We start from the raw sequence: 20,481 nt of genomic DNA on the forward strand, positions 1-20,481 counted from the left end.
TAAGGAGACACAAGCTTTAAATGATACATTAACAAGATGGACTTAATTGATATTTATAGGACATTCCATCCAAAAACAACAGAATACACATTTTTCTCAAGTGCTCATGGAACATTCTCCAGGATAGATCATATCTTGGGTCACAAATCAAGCCTTGGTAAATTTAAGAAAATTGAAATCGTATCAAGTATCTTTTCCGACCACAATGCTATGAGACTAGATATCAATTACAGGAAAAGATCTGTAAAAAATACAAATACATGGAGGCTAAACAATACACTACTTAATAACCAAGAGATCACTGAAGAAATCAAAGAGGAAATCAAAAAATACGTAGAAACAAATGACAATGGAGACACGACGACCCAAAACCTATGGGATGCAGTAAAAGCACTTCTAAGAGGGAAGTTTATAGCAATACAATCCTACCTTAAGAAACAGGAAACATCTCGAATAAACAAACTAACCTTGCACCTAAAGCAATTAGAGAAAGAAGAACAAAAAAACCCCCAAACTTAGCAGAGGGAAAGAAATCATAAACATCAGATCAGAAATAAATGAAAAAGAAATGAAGGAAATGACAGCAAAGATCAATAAAACTAAAAGCTGGTTCTTTGAGAAGATAAACAAAATTGATAAACCATGAGCCAGACTCACCAAGAAAAAAAGGGAGAAGACTCAAATCAATAGAATTAGAAATGAAAGAGAAGTAACAACTGACACTGCAGAAATACAAAATATCATTAGAGATTACTACAAGCAACTCTATGCCAATAAAATGGACAACCTGGAAGAAATGGACAAATTCTTAGAAATGCACAACCTGCCAAGACTGAATCAGGAAGAAATAGAAAATATGAACAGACCAATCACAAGCACTGAAATTGAAACTGTGATTAAAAATCTTCCAACAAACAAAAGCCCAGAATCAGATGGCTTCACAGGTGAATTCTATCAAACATTTAGAGAAGAGCTAACACCTATCCTTCTCAAACTCTTCCAAAATATAGCAGAGGGAGGAACACTCCCAAACTCATACTACGAGGCCACCATCACCCTGATACCAACACCAGACAAAGATGTCACAAAGAAAGAAAACTACAGGCCAATATCATAGATGAACATAGATGCAAAAATCCTCAACAAAATACTAGCAAACAGAATCCAACGGCACATTAAAAGGATCATATACCATGATCAAGTGGGGTTTATTCCAGGAATGCAAGGATTCTTCAATATACGCAAATCTATCAATGTGATACACCATATTAACAAATTGAAGGAGAAAAACCATATGGTCACCTTAATAGATGCAGAGAAATCTTTCAACAAAATTCAACACCCATTTATTAAAAAATCCCTCCAGAAAGTAGGCATAGAGGGAACTTTCCTCAACATAATAAAGGCCATATATGACAAACCCACAGCCAACATCATCCTCAATGGTGAAAAACTGAAAGCATTACCACTAAGATCAGGAACAAGACAAGGTTGCCCACTCTCACCACTCTTATTCAACATAGTTTTGGAAGTTTCAGCCACAGCAATCAGAGAAGAAAAGTAAATAAAAGGAATCCAAATTGGAAAAGAAGTAAAGCTGTCACTGTTTGCAGATGACATGATACTATACATAGAGAATCCTAAAGATGCTACCAGAAAACTACTAGAGCTAATCAATGAATTTGGTAAAGTAGCAGGATACAAAATGAATGCACAGAAATCTCTGACTTTCCTATATACTAATGATGAAAAATCTGAAAGTGAAATCAAGAAAACACTCCCATTTACCATTGCAACAAAAAGAATAAAATATCTAGGAATAAACCTACCTAAGGAGACAAAAGACCTGTATGCAGAAAATTATAAGACACTGATGAAAGAAATTAAAGATGATACAAATAGATGGAGAGATATACCATGTTCTTGGATTGGAAGAATCAATATTGTGAAAATGACTCTACTACCCAAAGCAATCTACAGATTCAATGCAATCCCTATCAAACTACCACTGGCATTTTTCACAGAACTAGAACAAAAAATTTCGCAATTTGTATGGAAACACAAAAAACCCCAAATAGCCAAAGCAATCTTGAGAATGAAAAACGGAGCTGGAGAAATCAGGCTCCCTAACTTCAGACTATACTACAAAGCTACAGTAATCAAGACAATATGGTGCTGGCACAAACACAGAAATATAGATCAATGGAACAGGATAGAAAGCCCAGAGATAAACCCACGCACTAATGGTCACCTTACCTTTGATAAAGGAGGCAGGAAGGTACAGTGGAGAAAGGACAGTCTCTTCAATAAGTGGTTCTGGGAAAACTGGACAGGTACATGTAAAAGTATGAGATTAGAACACTCCCTGACACCATACCCAAAAATAAGCTCAAAATGGATTAAAGACCTAAATGTAAGGCCAGAAACTATCCAACTCTTAGAGGAAAACATAGGCAGAACACCCTGTGACATAAATCACAGCAAGATCCTTTTTGATCCATCTCCTAGAGAAATGGAAATAAAAACAAATATAAACAAATGGGACCTAATGAAACTTAAAAGCTTTTGCCCAGCAAAGGAAACCATAAACAAGACCAAAAGACAACCCTCAGAATGGGAGAAAATATTTGCAAATGAAGCAACTGCCAAAGGATTAACCTCCAAAATTTATAAGCAGCTCATGCAGCTCAATAACAAAAAAACAAACAACCCAATCCAAAAATGGGCAGAAGACCTCAATAGACATTTCTCCAAAGAAGATATACAGACTGCCAACAAACACATGAAAGAATGCTCAACATCATTAATCATTAGAGAAATGCAAATCAAAACTACAATGAGATATCATCTCACACCAGTCAGAACGGCCACCATCAAAAAATCTAGAAACAATAAATGCTGGAGAGAGTGTGGAGAAAAGGGAACACTCTTACACTGCTGGTGGGAATGTGAATTGGTTCAGCCACTATGGAGGTTTTTAAAAAACTACAAATAGAATTACCATATGACCCAGCAATCCCACTACTGGGCATATACCCTGAGAAAACCAAAATTCAAAAAGAGTCATGTACCAAAATGTTCATTGCAGCTCTATTTACAATAGCCCAGAGGTGGAAACAACCTAAGCGCCCATCTCGGATGAATGGATAAAGAAGATGTAGCACATAGATACAATGGAATATTACTCAGCCTTAAAAAGAAATGAAATTGAGCTATTTGTAATGAGATGGATAGACCTAGAGTCTGTCATACAGAGTGAAGTAAGTCAGAAAGAAAAAGACAAATACCGTATGCTAACACATATATATGGAATTTAAGAAAAAAAAATGTCATGAAGAACCTAGGGGTAAGACAGGAATAAAGACACAGACCTACTGGAGAACGGACTTGAGGATATGGGGAGGGGGAAGGGTGAGCTTTGACAGGGCGAGAGAGAGTCATAGACATATACACACTAACAAACGTAGTAAGGTAGATAGCTAGTGGGAAGCAGCCGCATGGCACAGGGATATTAGCTCGGTGCTTTGTGACAGCCTGGAGGGGTGGGATGGGGAGAGTGGGAGGGAGGGAGACGCAAGAGGGAAGACATATGGGAACATATGTATATGTATAGCTGACTCACTTTGTTATAAAGCAGAAACTAACACACCATTGTAAAGCAGTTATACCCCAATAAAGATGTTTAAAAAAAAAAAAAGAAAGAAAAAAATATATATATATGTCTTTTATAAGAAATTGTCAGGTAGCCAAAGGAAAAATGATGTGCAATTACAGCTCTTTATTTTAAATGTCTTGGAAAATAGCATTGTTAAACATTCTTTTGAATCTGAAGGTCTCATTAGTATTTCATTAAATCTCCCAATATAAGGTGAAAGGGTATGTGATGCTAATAAGGGAAAAAGCAGAAAAAAGTATGCTTTATAAGAAATGGCAGCAGATTGAAAAACTAATTAAGTGAAAATTTAATTAGTTGGAGCCCAATTGCTAACAATGGAATGATCACGTTTAGTTAATTTTTCTATTAATAAAGTGAAGTCATTTCTTGGATTAGATTGATTACTGACAAAGAAAAATATTTAAATTTTAATTATCCTGAGCTTCATGATTGAATATATAGTTAATTCTCAGTTTTTACCTCTTGAAAAATAAAGGGATTATCTATGGCCTACAGGTGTCACATTCTATGAGAAAACCATTTGAAAGCAGGGTTCTTTAAGGGTCTCTGCTGCTGCAGGGAAAATTCCTGACTTTAAAAAGATGATAATATTTCCACCTTTCTCTGTGATCTATGTTAGTTAACTACTGAAATCCAAAAATATTAATTTTTAATTAATTTTTTTAAATATATAACTACACATTAACAAATGTGCTTATAGACATATTACAGAAATATTCAGGATATTTTAATTTAACTGATAGCATGAAAATAAATATACCTTGGAGTACAAATGCAGAATTAGAACTACTAGAAATAAATGGAAACCTTTATAGCAAGCACCTTTTTACACTCATTTATTAAAGATTACAAATTATCAATGTTTCAACTGCTTGCCAACAATTCTTTCCTATCATTGAACAGAATTACACTATTAATACTGAATTACCACTCACATATGATTAGCCTATTTTTTTTTTTTTGATATCCTCATTCAGTCAGACCAGATAACTTCCCAAAACTATTTTGGGAAAAGTATCCCTTGCCTATCCCACTAGCTAAGATTCTGATGTAGGCATTAATTTATTTAGCTGGGAATAAAATAAGAATTCTCCTAAAGGCAAAAAATGTGAGATCTTTGTCAACGAACAAACAAAACTCTGATTCTGTGTATTCATTTATCATTTATGAAAGGCTAAAAGCTCTCACCACCTATCATGAATGTACCGATATTACAACTACACGTAGAACAACTCTCTTTGAGAACCTGATGACTAGCAGAACAGCACTTCTACAACCAAGGATATAAAGTAAGAACCACACAGAGTCTGGTAGGAGGGAGGAGAAGTAAACTAGTCAGGGCCCACACCCCTGGCAGGTAACCCAGAATAAGAAGGAGATGTCACACACTCAGAAGTTCTCCTTAAGGAGCAAGTAGTTCAAGCCCCGCATTGGGCACCCCAGCCCTGGGAACCAGATCAGGAAGATGATCCCCCTTAACTGGTTTGGAAAAGCAGCAGGATTTACAACTGGGAGAACCCGAAGGCTGTAAGAAACTTACACTCTGCACTTAAAGGACACATGCACAAACTTACTTCCAGTCACAGCACAGGGGAAGCAGAACGTGAGCACTTGGCAAGGTTGCCCCAGCACATCTCCAGGCCCAAACCTGGCTCTGGCTCCAACCCCACCACCGAGGCAGTGGCCCCAAGCATGCCCTGGGAGAAGCCCTGCCTGCACGGGGCCCTGACTCTATCCCCACTGGCTCCAGTTAACCTCCACCAAGGTGGCAGTTTCCAACACTCCCTGGGAGAAGCCTTGGCCTGCACTGGGCTATAGCTCAAATCCCACCCACTCCCCAACCCAGCCAAGGAAGTTGCTTCTGACACATCCCAGGAAAAGCCCCAGCACCCACCAGGCTCCACTTCCAATTCGAATTATCCAGCCAAGATGGTGGGTCCAAGGTGCCCCAGGAGAACCCACAGTCCACGCTAGATTCAGACCCAGCCCTCCCACCAAAACCACCTGGCACACACAGTCTGCATAGGGATGCTCCCATACAAGGACATGTTTTCAAAACCTGAAGAAGTAACTGTTTCACCTAATTTCATAGAGATAAACACAGAAGGTTAAACAAAATGAGAAAACAAAGGCATATGTTCCAAACAGAAGAATAAGATAAAACCTCAGGAAAAATACCCAAATGAAATGGAGATAAGTAATTTACCCAATAGAGTTCAAAGCTGAGATCATAAAAATGCTCACCAAACTAAGGAGAAAAATAGAGGAACACAGTGAAAACTTCAACAAAGAATTAAAAAGGTATAAAATAACCAACGAGAGCAATTGGAATACAGTACCTGAAATGAAGACTACACGATAGGGAATCAAGAGTAGATTAGGTGATAAAGAAGAATGGATCAACAATCTGGAAGAGTAGTGAAATTCATCTAATCAGAAGAGCAAAAAAAGAAAGAAAAATTTAAATGAGGTCAGTTTAAGGGAATTTTGAGACAACCTCGAACATACTAATACTCACATTATAGGGTTCCCAGAAAGAGAAGAGAAAAGGGGGCTGAAAATTTATTTCATGAAATAATGGCTGAAACTTCCCTAATCTAAAGAAGGAAACAAATATCCAGGTCCAGGAAGTACAAAGAGTCCCAAACAAGATGAACCCAGAAAGACTCACACAAAGACATATCACAATTAAAATGTCAAAAGTTAAAAATCAATAGAGAATTTTTAAATCAGCAAAAGAGTCGTATACAAGGGAACCCCCATAAGGTTAACAGCCGATTTTTTCAGAAGAAATCATAGAAGCAAAAGGGAGTGTCACGGTATATTTAAAGTACAAAAACCTTCAACCAAGGATACTCTACTCAGCAAGGTTATCATTCAGAAATGAAGGAGAAATAAAAAATTTCCCAGACAAGCAAAAACTAAGAGTTCATCACCACTAAACCATCCTTACAAGAAATGTTAAAAAGGGTTCTTTAAGCAAAAAAGGTCATAACAAGAAACAAGAAGGTATATGAAAGAAAAAATCTCACTGCTAAAGACAAATATATAGTAAGGGCACTGGATTACCCACTTAAAAAGCTGGGCTGAAGATTAAAACACAGAAGTCAGAAAAGCACTGATAACAACAATAAGTAGTTAAAGGATACAAAGAAGATGTAAAATATAACATAAAAAACGTAAAACAAGAGGGGCAAAAAATGTAGAGTTTTTACAATGTGTTTGAACTTAAATGACTGTCAGTTTAAAATATATGTCTATGTACGTACAACACACACATATATGTCCATATACGTGTGTGTGTGTGTGTGTGTATATATATATATGTAACAACTAGAGACTACTAGAAAAGAAGGAACAAAATGGCAATAAGTACCTATCAATAATCACTCTAAATGTAAATGAATTAAAAGCCCAAATCCAAAAACAAGGTGACCAAATAGACAGCAAACAAGACACATCAATATACTGGCTACTAGAGACTTAATTCAGAGCTGAAGACACATAGAGATTGAAAGTGAGAGGATGGAAAATATATACATAACGTGCAAATGGAACTGAATAGAAAGCTGGGGTAGCAATGGTCATATCAGACAAAATAAAACTTTAAAACAAAAACTGTAATAAAGACAAAGAGGGGCACTACATAATGATAAAGGGGGTCAATCCAACAAAAGGATATAACATTCATAAACATATATGCACCTAAATATATAAAGCTAATATGAACTGACATAAAAAGAAAAACTGACAATAATACCATAATAGTAGGGGACTTTAACATCCTGCTTACATCAATGGACAGATCATCCAGACAGAAAATAAATAAGGAAACAGTAATCTTAAATGACATATTAGACCAGATAGACTTAATAGATAACTGCTCAACATTCCATTCAAATATTGGAGAATATATTCTTTTCAAGTGCGTATACATTCACCAGGACAGATCACATGTTAGGCCACATTTAAGAAGACTGAAATCATCATTAATCTTTTCTGACTACAACGGAACGAAACTAGAAATCAATTACAGGAAGAAAATTGGAAAAAAGCACAAATATTTCAAGACTAAAACCATGGTACTAAAAAAATCATGGGGCAACAAAAAATTAAAAGAAAAATACAGAAATACCTTGAGATGAATGAAAATGGAAACACAACTTCCCAAAATCTATGGGATACAACAAAAACAGTTCTAAGAGGAAAGTATATAGCAATGTAGGCATAAATCAGGAAATGGGAAAAATCTCAAATAAGCACCTAACTTTGCACCTAAAGGAACTAGAACAAACAAAGCTTAAAATTAGCAGACGGAAAGAAACAATAAAGATCACAGTAAAATAAATTAAATAGCAACCAAAAAAGAAAAGATCTATGAAACTGAGCTGTTTTTTTTAAAAAGATCAAAAAAATTGATAAAACTTTACCCAAACACATCAAAAAGAAAACAGAGAAAGCCAAATAAAAGTAGAAATAAGAGAAAATGTTACAACCAACACCACAGAAATACAAAAACAATCATAAGAGAATAGTTTGAACAATTATACTCAAACAAATTGGAACACCTAGAAGAAATGGATAAATGCCTAGAAACATACAAATCCAAGACTAAAACAGAAAGAAATAGAAAATATGAAAAGACTGATTGCCAGTAATGAAATTGCATCAGTAATTAAAAAAAAAAAAAAATCCAAACCAACAGAAGTCCAGGACCAGACTGATTCACAGGGGAATTCTACAAAACATTTAAAGAAGACTTAATACTGATCCTTCTCAAACTATTCCAAAAAATATATATATAGAAAAGAGAACACTCATGCTACAAGGCCAACATTACCCTGATACCTTGATACCAAAACAACACAAATACACCACAAAAGAAAAAAAAAAGAAGGAAAATTATAGACCAATATCACTGATTAACATAGATGCAAAAATCCTCAACAAAATGCTAGCAAACTGAATTCAATAATACATTAAAAGGTTCACATACGGGGCTTCCCTGGTGGCACAGTGGTTGAGAGTCTGTCTGCCGATGCAGGCGACACGGGTTCGTGCCCCGGTCCAGGAAGATCCCACATGCCGTGGAGCGGCTGGGCCCGTGAGCCATGGCCGCTGAGCCTGCGCGTCCGGAGCCTGTGCTCCATAACAGGAGAGGCCACAAGAGTGAGACACCCGCGTACCGCAAGAAAAAAAAAAAATAAGGTTCACATACCATGATCAACATGGACCTGGAAGGTATTATGCTAGTGAAATAAGTCAGACAGAGAAAGACAAATACTGTATTTTTTCACTTATATGTGGAATTTAAAAAAAGAAAAAAACACAGAAAACAAATGAACAAACAAATGATCAAATATAACAAAATAGAAACAGTCTCAAAGAACAGAGAACAGTGTTTGCCAGAGGGGAGGTGTGTGGCTAGCTGGGTGAAACAGGTGAATAGGATTAAGAGGTACAACTCACCAGTTATAAAATATATGACTGAGATGTAATGTACAGGACAGGGAATATAGTCAATAATATTATGATAAATTTTTATGGTGCGTAAGCTATAAAAATATCGAATCACTCTATTGTACATCTGAAACTAATATATAATAGTAAGTCAACTATACTTTAATTTTTTTTAAAAAAAGCTATAATCCTAAAATGTCTATGTAAAAGTTTTTTGGAAAAGTGCCAACTAGTATTGTTAAGGATTGAGGATAACCTATTAGTATGGAAAAAAATAATTCTTCACCAAAAATTATTTTAAAATAATCACCATCAAATAAGTAAGGGCGGGGGGGCTTCCCTGGTGGCACAGTGGTTGAGAGTCCGCCTGCCGATGCAGGAGACATGGGTTTGTGCCACGGTCCGTGAAGATCCCACATGTAGTGTAGTGGCTGGGCCCGTGAGCCATGGCCGCTGAGCCTGCGCGTCCGGAGCCTGTGCTCCGCAACGGGAGAGGCCACAACAGTGAGAGGCCCGCATACCGCACAAAAAAAAAAAAAAAAAAAAGTAAGGGTTTCCCAGGGATGACTATGTCACCTTGGGTGATAAAGACTCGTCGTCAGATGTCAGTACTGAAGGCTTACTTCTTTCTCAGGAACACATTCTGCCCAGACATTTATAAGTGTTATTAAAATAATTAGAGAACAAAGTGGAAGAACAGACCCCTCAGCTCCAGTACATGTCCATCCTTATTAAAGTTGAATATTTAGTCCTGTTGTAAACACTATTAGTGCCTAAAGAACAATAATAGGATGGCTCAAGAACAAAAGACCCATTCATAAACAAAATGATACCTGTCTTCCCACACGCACAAGCTGTTTTTATCCCAGTTTTGAAATCAGTTCAGAATGTATTTTTTATCTCTCGTCTAAAACCAATGATCTTCAAATAAATTTTCTCCAAAACAATATGGTAATAAACAATATAAAGAACATGCATCAAGTTTATCATAATAAAAGCAAAATAAAATCAAGTTTTATAATAGAAAACTTGAAAATCCAGTGTATTTACATTTAGGTTGGAGCAGTTTTTCATCTTATGAATTTTAGAGGGACGGATCATTCAAAATTTCAGTTCAGTCTCACTGATAAAATGTTATCACAAAGTAGGAGGTAATATCTGGGCTATCCTTCATAATACTAAAATGATTTAGAAAACAAGAGCTCTCAAGTCTCAAAAGGACCTAATTAAAAATTCAATACCTCTGTACATTTTAAAAAGTTATTAGCTGTATAGTGTAGCTGACTACTCTCTTAAAATTTAATTAAACTCAGGAAAAAGAAAGCAAAAAACTATGGTGGGAAATATGTTCTTTTACATTACACCATGACATAGTTTAACAAAGCCACTCAAGGATTACTTAAATCCACAAGAGAATATACCTATGCTTGTTTTTTCCATTTTTATTCGAATACAGTTAATTATAGGCAGTATGAAGTTACATGTTAACTTGTAGATTTCTGTCCAGTAAAGAAGATACCCCTAAGGTTATGGTTTAATCACCTTGTAAGATACAGTAATCAACTTTGTGTGTATCTAACCTAGCAATCTTATTCTAACATTTTAAAATACTTTAACAAAATCCCTGTTTCTCAAAGGTACTTGAAACCAGATTTACCATCTTGTCCCTACCTAATTAACAATTTGAATAAAATGGTTATCATCTTGTATTTGAATGACATGGCCTATATTTTTACTTTCTGGAAATTACATTTTCTGAAAAGTATTGAAAACTTTTTGAAAATTATAATTGCTCATCTCTACAGATCATAGTCAAAGTTATTAGAAATGAAGTCCATTATATTAATAAAAATAAAGCAGTGGGGACATTGAATAATAAAATTTTAGGGGCATTTTAGGCAAGAATCTTTTCCTGCCTCAAAATATTTTTGTTTGTTCTGCTTTTCCTCCTAATGGAGTCTGAAAGAACTGTATGGGGGGGGAAAGGGATAAAGACAGAACCTCTCTTCCCTTTAAAACTGGTCTTATCCTTCAAAAGATGTAGTCCATAATTTTAAACATACACTATGGGAGATTATCACATTTTGTACAGTCGATTTAGGGTGTATATAACTAGAATAGTCTATGAATTTGCTAGTGAATTGTTGACAGTAAGGATATATCTCCACACTGAAAACCATTCTTGAAGACACAAGGGAACAAATCTCTATATTACTGTGTTCAATCTATGTTAGACTAAACATTATGAAATATCTGTGCACCAATGTTCAGAACATCAGAGATGGCAGATATCTAATGGACAAAGCAGATATTAAATAAGAAATTACATAAATAAAATTGAACTATAACTGAGGAGAAACACAGGATATTATGGTAGTAATTATGGGAGAATTAAATAATAACAATTCTGATATATCTGATATAAGAGTAGAAAATAAAATTCATAAAAATATAGGATTATGTCATTTTCAGAGTCCCTTACATTCATGTAAACCATAATTAAGTAAAAAACAATATATAGCATCAAATTTGCATCCAATAGAAATGATCTTTGTTGAAAATATAACCAACCTGCCTATGAAATAAAACAAATAATAGTTTATTTTTCTCATGCAAACAGACATCCAGAGATAGAAATCCAGGGATGGTTACAGATGCTCAGTGATGCTTTCAGATACACAGGACTTTTTTTTTTCCTCTCTACTCCACCATCAATATTTTGTTAGTTTTTATGCTATTGCTGTTGCCTCATGATCACACAGCTGCTGCTACCTTCCGAACATCAGAGTTCCAAGCAGAAAGAAGAAAGGGAGGATGGCTTTACTATCTGGCAGACTCTGTTTACATTCTATTGGCAAAAACCGGGTAACATGTCCATTTTCAGGTCAAGAAAAAATGAGCTTACCAGGACGGGTTTGGATCAATTGTGATCTTTCTCTGAACCACATTCCCTGAGCTCAAGGAATATATGCCTGTATTTTAAAAAATCAGCGTTTAGGCAGCAAAGAAAAAGACCTGGTGAGGCAAGAGGGTGGGAAAACAATAGTTGGTGTCTGCTATTAAACAGCCTCCAGAAATTGACTATAATTGAATAAGCTAGAAAGCTTGAAAGTTTATGTAGGTGACCTTTAATTCAATCTGTTAGGCTTTATTATTATACTTTATTATTACACTTTATTATGACACTCTCTGTAGAAAGACAAATGGGAGCTGTTGTCATTTTACTAAAAAAATAATAATAAAATGTATTTGAATAACACCTGTCAACACTCTTTAGAATAGCAATTGATATTTAGCATTTTAGATTTTAAATCGACATGTGTCTTTTTATTTTCTCTTACCTTCTTGTTCATTTAGATTATGATTTTTATGCTTTATGTGTTTGAGGAAATTAATTTATGGGAAATATTTCAGAAAGGCATCATAAAAATTGGTGGTTCTTCAGGTATATGTATGAAATATATGATTTATGTATATTATGAATGAAGGCAGACTGGATTGTGAGTAAAATAATTTTGTAAAAGTAAAAGGGCTTACTAGCATAGACTTGTAGTGATAACAGAAATTATAAGCCCTGTTGGCATCTTCAGGCAAGATAGCTTTCCTTCAGATTTTCCTAGGGAGCATTTCCCATAAGGAGTTCTAACAGTGTCTGCCAGGTAGAAAAACAGGAGAGAGAAAGGGAGAGACCAAGGGGGGGGATGGATGGATCATTTATAACAAATATCTGATTAATCAATATTAGTAAGGAGAGACTGTAGATTTTGATGGCACGTTTACAAATTATGACTGTTCAGTGTTTATGATATGTGTTCCACTACCCGAAGGGCAGTATTTGATAGAGCATGTGAACTATGTATCAATTAACTCAGTAGTAATAATAAAGTATGTGGGGAAAGTTGAGGAAGACCTCAAAGGGCATATTGTAGACTTGAGCCAATAATGAAGTTTTAGAAATGCAAAATGACAGCAGTAAACCTACAGGGAGGAAAAACGCTTGTATTATTGCATTCTTAATTAACCAGAATAGTGAAGGGAGAAGCGGGAAACTGGTGAATGCATACACATGCTGACGGTTGTGACTGCTAACAGCAACGTTTGAGGACTTGAGCATTTCTTGAAAAGGCACCAGAGAAGTCAAAAGACTGAATCATCAGTGCAAGAACAAGCTTCTTGGAAAAGCAGATGAACTACACTGATCTCATTCATTCTTCAACCAACAGATATTTACGTGAACTAGGTCCAGTGTTTTGGGAAGAAGATCCAAAGATTAAAATTACACCATATATTTTAACAGTGAACAGATAGGCTCACCCCAGTGATATTTTATGCCCTTCAAACTGAGTTCAGATTCCTCAGCAATCAAACCCCCTCTGCAGAGACTACCATTTTCCAAAGTGTGTTTCATGAACCACTAATCCTGCTCTTTAGAAAGAGTGTTCCTTGGTAAAATATATGTAGGAAACATTTATTAACATATTATATTCTCCTTTTAGAGAATAATGACACACACTAATATGTTAAAGGCTCTAAAAATTCCTGAAAGACATTTTTTTAACTTGATTAACTTATTCAACTGGCACATTTATGAATTTATTTGTACCCAGAGCACTCTTTCCTGCTACCCACCAGCATCCGAAGAAACCAATATTTCAATTCAGGAAGTTTTAGTGTTGCCTCGGGACATTTCCAGGATTCTCTTCTACAGCACCCTTCCATATACACTATTTCCGGGAAGCAGAATCTCCCACCCCAAAATATGTCTCTTTGGCATACTAATTATTTTAAGCTGGTTATTTTCTAAGAAACTGCAGACACGAGGGAAACTCTGAAAACTAAGTAAGAGTTACCCTTTCATAAGAAATATCGTATAAGGGAAATCTCCATTTGTAAGGGTATTTCCCTGGCTGTACCAGTAAGAGGAATATGACCAAATCTCTAGAATTGAGATAATAATGAAGGAGGCAAGGACTTAAACTCTTAATCATGAAGTAGGCAAGGACTTAAATCTGCATGACAACCTTACCCTTCTTTACCGAGCTTTTCCTGGTCACCTCCCATACCTGCCTTTCCGCCATCAACATCCTCTTTTGTCTTTAGCTGAGGATGGTATTTAAGCTAGGGGCTTTGGCCTTTTTGGCGAGTTACTCAGTTTTCCTGGATCTCTCCCGTCTATGAGTGTTATTAAACTTTAGTTTGATTTTCTCCTGTTAATCTGTCTCATGTCAATTTAATTCTTAGACCAGCCAGAAGATCCTGGAAGGGTGAGGAAAATTTCTTCCTTCCTAACACTATTAGTCAAAGTGGAGGACTAGATACTCTCCATATATCTCTTGTTATTTTAATTTTGTGTTCTTCTCTCATTTGTGCTTACTTACATTCCAACCCCTACCTTCTCTCGCCAATCTACCTGCATATCACTAGCATTAAAAACTTCCACAGGGGGGCTTCCCTGGTGGCGCAGTGGTTGAGAGTCTGCCTGCCGATGCCCCAGTCTGGGAAGATCCCACATGCCGCGGAGCGGCTGGGCCCGTGAGCCATGGCCGTTGAGCCTGCGCGTCCACAACAGTGAGAGGCCCTCGTACCGCAAAAAAAAAAAAACTTCCACAGACTTTGATCTAGTAGCCTCTTCCCTAATAATCTCTCCTATAAATATGTAAAATGTAGAAAATGACTTTACATGAAAGGATGTTCAAAATGTAACTTATATTAGCAAAACCTAAGAGATTACCTAAATGTCCTATAGGAGAGGGCTGGCTCAGTATTGAGAATATTCAGAAAGGTGGAATAAACAACCATTAACATTATAATAATTATTAAAAAGTTTTAAAATACAGTGCAACTCTTATTTATCTAAATTAATATGATATTCATTTTCGAAAGCAGCATATAAAATTATAAGCATACTATTCCCTCAAATATATGAGGCAACGAAATGCAGCAGGACCCTGAGGGGCCTTCCCGCATACACATCTTTTCCATATCCTCCGTTTCTAGTTTGTAGGAAATATGGTTCATTCAGCCACCTTGACCTTCCCTGAATCCCAAAGAGCTGATTCAAACAGCTGCTCATCAGGGAAAGCAGGGAATGCAGAAACAAAGGAGAAGCAGTCGAGAAACAATAGTGCAGCCTTGGGGCAGGGTCCTGGTTCCTCCTCAAGGAATATACATAACAATACCTTTGAGTTCTTCTGTAGGAACTAAGACACACCCCCCACCCAAGTGGAGGATGGTAACTTCAGGCTGAGCACAAGATTCCTGGAACACTGCCCTGTTACCTCACCACCAACCAATCGGAAGAAAGTCTGCACACAGTGGAAGATAAAGAAGACTCTGACCCCCTCCCCAAATGATTAACTTCCTTTTCTCCCTTTAAAAACTTTCATGGTTGAGCAGAATCTTCAGAGTTGGTTTTTGGAAACAAGTCTACCTTCTCTTCAGGTTCCCAGCCTCCTGAATAAAGCACTCTTTCCTTTTCCAGCCAACACTTGTCTCTCTAGTATTGGCTTTTGAGTGGCAAGTAAATGAACCTAAGTCTGGTAACAGTAATACAGAGAAAGGCTAAAGTGAAATATGCTCAAGTGTTAATTATGATTTTATCTGGGTGGTGAAATCTAAGATTTGTTTTTTTGCTGTTTTTTAAAAATTTTTCTAAGCATCTGGATTTTCCAAATTTTTTACAATAACATTAATTTCATAACAAAAAAATTAAAACCAAATAAACAAACAGACAAATCATTATGCATTCTTCAGGGACAAACTGATTTTCTTTGTTGTCAAGAAGCCCTCCCTAATTCCCCCTAACAGATGTCATAGCTTCTGCCTCCCAACTTCACAGCTCTGTGGGCTATGTCTCCCATGGTACATTTCACAGTCTACTTTGGACCAGAGATAACTGTATAATTGTCTTATCCTGCCTGCACCAAACTACATTCTATTTTGTGTCTGCTGCAGCATCTAACAGAATGCCTTTTATAAAGTAGACATGTAAGAAGCATTTGTTCAATGCATAGATTATTTTCTGTCTCAAATTTATATTCTCTTTGGTCAATATACTTTTCAAAGAAACTTTATGAAATCGAATGGTATAAGATCAAATGGTACAGGCATTCAAGACACTTCGCCAACTGCCCATTTCTCTTTGCCTGTGGCATCCCGTGACAAGATTGATATCCTCTTAAGGGGTTCTTTTGATCATTGAAACTGAAGATTGTAAACACGGAAGAAAAGTGGAAAAATGCACCAGGACTAATGAGCATATCAATCACAATTATATATTCTCTTCATATTACTTAGTTATTAGACTGGCCTCTGACTTCATTATTCCTTCTAGGTCATCCTACTGTATATCAACGATCAAATGAAACGGTGTGCCTTTTCTAACTAAGAAGACCTGCTACTCACACTTCCTATGAGTTATTCAAAGTCTTATATTTTCCACTACATAAATACTAGAATTTATAATCTTTCAATTTAAATTTTAAAACATTTTTTTAAAAAACTGACTAAATCAAGTCCTGGTGACAACGTGAAGCAACTAGAATTCTCATATATTACTAATAAAAATATAAAATGGAACAGCCACATAGAAAAAGAGTTTGGCCATTTCTTATAAATGACACATACTTCTAATTCTTCACCAAGTTTGCCAGGCTTAAGCAGCCATTTGAAATATTTCCCACTGGTTTTAATGCATGCCATAAATTTAAGCATAACTATTATTTTCTGCTTTGAGTATCTCCTTATCCTGATTAAATTTCAGTTATTCCATTCCATCTTGCAGGGAGGTTATTGATGGAAATAGTCTTAGGAGATCAAGAACCAGCAAGTGCAGGAGGGGTTTTACACCATCAACTGTAACATAATGCATTTTATACAACCAATTCACTTCTATCATTTACTGTCTTCCATTTCTGGTCTTATTTCTTTTCTTACATTCTACTTATTTTTCTTTCCTCTTTGTCCTTCTCTTTTGCTTAGGCCAGTGATCCTCAATTCAAGATGTCTCTCAGAACCACGTGTAGACATTTTTAAAAATAAAGACCTGGGCTCCACCATGTGATCCGTGCATCTGTATGTTTCAGAAATTCCACATACAAGGTTGACGCACTCAGCTCCTCAGGGATGCTGACTTAGGGTCTGCGTAGGGAAGCAAGGTTGAACCTCTAGCACTGCCCCATGCTTTAGATGTTGACACTTGCTCTGCAGAAACTACATATCTACTGTGAGCATAACAAGTATATGTATACAGTTCCTTTATGTAAACACCAACTTAGCTTAGGAAAGTGAAAATACTGGCAGAGTACATGAAAACTGAGATCACAGCATGACCCTCTTCCATTTACTATGATTTATTAGCTCTCCACCTGAATATCCATTCGCTACCTAGGAACTCATTCCTACTCTCCCTTTTATATCAGCTTTTTATCTTCATTTGAGATACTGGAACATAGCAGATGCTCAACAATTCTTTTGTTTGTGTTTGTACTGATTCATTTACATTTTTTTTTTTTTGCGGTACGCGGACCTCTCACCGCTGTGGCCTCTCCCGTTGCGGAGCACAGGCTCTGGACGCGCAGACTCAGCGGCCATGGCTCACGGGCCCAGCCGCTCCGTGGCATGTGGGATCTTCCCGGACCAGGGCATGAACCCATGTCCCCCACATCGGCAGGCGGACTCTCAACCACTGCGCCACCAGGGAAGCCCCTACATTTATTTTACACTTAGTTCGTATAGTTTTAGCTACCTGGATATAGTACTATATAATTATTTTTAAGCCTCCCTGAAACTATGTGTGTACAGCTGAAGCTGCAGCTCTGTAATTCTGACTCGGGCTCTCTAAATGGGTTCTGGAATTAAAGTGTTCTCAGCTAACCATGGCCAAGAGCAGAGGCCAGGAGACTCCGCACTCAGAAAACACACCCCTGGGTCTATCCTGCTCCTGGCTGTGCTCTCACCCCTGCAACCAGTGAGCAACAACATTGGTTTTCCATAATCTACATTTAGACTTTAAATGCACTCTAGCTGCCATTGTTATTTAATATAAAATTTTAACCACAAATATAAACTGATAGCCTCAAATTACCAAAAAGTTAAAGAAAATTAACAATAAGAACAAGAGGGACTTCCCTGGTGGTGCAGTAGATAATAATCCGCCTGCCAATGCAGGGCACATGGGTTCGATCCCTGGTCCGGGAAGATCCCACATGCCACAGAGCAACTAAGCCCCTGCATCACAACTACTGAGCCTGTGCTCTAGAGCCTGTGAGCCACAACTACTGAAGCCCGCGCGCCTAAAGCCCGTGCTCCGCAACAAGAGAAGCCACCGCAATGAGGGGCCCGCACACCGCAACAAAGAGCAGCCCCCGCTCGCCGCAACTAGAGAAAGCCCGCAAGCAGCAACGAAGACCTGATGCAGGCAAAAATAAATAACTAAAGATCTTGGTGAAAATGAAAAATGTTTCTTTAAAAAAAAAAAACAAGGGAAGTCAAATTTTGCAAACAGGCTAACTTCTGAACAACATCATCATTAATAAAGGAAGCAGAAAAAACTCAGTAAAGTAAATATAATACCTTCCAAGATATTCAGAAGGCTATCACCTCCACAAATCAACAACAAAGATAGTTATGGGAGAAAAAAAGAAACTATTCTTAGAGTTGTCTGGGGAAAAAAACTGTTTGCCAAAATAAAAACATGTGGAAAACAAATAAAAGAACAAGAAAAATCAGTTGAGGAGTAGACTAAATCAACTGAAAATCACATTTCTGAGATGAAAGGTTGACCAAAAGATTCTTGCAAAATTCAGTGTGGAAACACAAATGAAAAATGCGAGAAAATAGAGAAGAGACACAGAAGACAGAATAGGACATTGTAAAATATGTCTAGTAAGACATATATATGTGCAGTATATATACACACACATATACATCCATTTACATATGTGCACAATATACAAATACAGATGGGGATGAAGGCAGCAATTACATATACGTAAATACACCAGATGTTCATGTATGTGTCTACATGTGTGCCTATATACATACATGTGTGTATATAAATGTAATACACCTTACTAAACATATATATATAACAGAACCTTGTATAATAGAACATAATATATAGAACTGTGGACTTAATGTATAGAGAATACAAACAACACATTTCAAAGAGCCATGAACCACATCAGATGACTATGCTCTATATGTCTTTCTCCTTCCAAGCTCCCACCCCAATCTCTCTGACATTAATTTCCTTTCTGGTTGAAAGGTTTTCATCCGTAATGGTTGATAGAAAGTACAGCCAAAAAGCCAAAGAGGTTTATTAATGAAAATATTGAAATGCAGATTTTACTACAATATAATTTTCCCCAAGGAATTAGTGGAGAAACAGATATAAGAATCAGTAAATAGAGATTGGGAGAAGTACCCCCCCACCCCGCACTCCATTTTTATCAGCATCTTAAACAGAGGAAACAAGGAACACTGAATAACAAAGTTGTTAACAGTGATCCAAAATCTGTGGTCAAGGATGTCAGGACGTCAAAGAACTTGAAGAGAATGGCATTTGCCGATATTTGATGACAGGAATACTTCCTTATACAAACTATGCTGGGGATAAAGGAAGTGATGTTGACGAATATGTTAAAACTAGTCAAAGGCATTACATTACCTCTGTGTTACCTTATTAAAATTTAAATATATGTGTATATATATATACATATATATATATATATACATATATATACACACACATAGTGTGGAAAAGGAGGACTAGGGCGGTGATCTTGTAGTGTTGGATATATCCTGCCATCTCCTGGTGCACCCACCCAAGATTGCTAATAAAAAACCATCTATACTTGTACACTCAGCCAATTTCAGGACCTCCTCCCCTTGCTAAGGGTTTGAGGAGAAGATAAATACTTTATTATGCTGTGAGGAACGCTGTGGCCCTGTGACAGAGCCAGGAGGTGGCTGGTAAAGGTGGTGTCATACATGGAGGAAGCTCTATGGTATAGTCAGGGGATGATATGGCAAGGTAACTTGAAAACATAGGTACCTCAACAACTCCTGGACTTGAGTCCCCTCATTGTTCCCTAGAAATGTAACCTTAGACAAGCCAACTAATCTCTCTATGCCACAGTGTCCTCATCTCTAAAATGGGTTTTTTAAGGGGACTGATTTATAGACATGTTTTTAGAGTTAAAACTGCAGAGTGTTTGTGAAAGACTACTCACATAATAAGTCTTCAATAAATGTTGATGATTTTGATGATAGCGATAATCGTAACACTTGAGGAGAAGCACCCACTCAGCTCAGGAAACCATGTGATCTAAATACTACAGAGA

This window comes from Phocoena phocoena, chromosome 5, assembly GCF_963924675.1.
Source record: "Phocoena phocoena chromosome 5, mPhoPho1.1, whole genome shotgun sequence".
Lineage (NCBI taxonomy): Eukaryota > Metazoa > Chordata > Mammalia > Artiodactyla > Phocoenidae > Phocoena > Phocoena phocoena.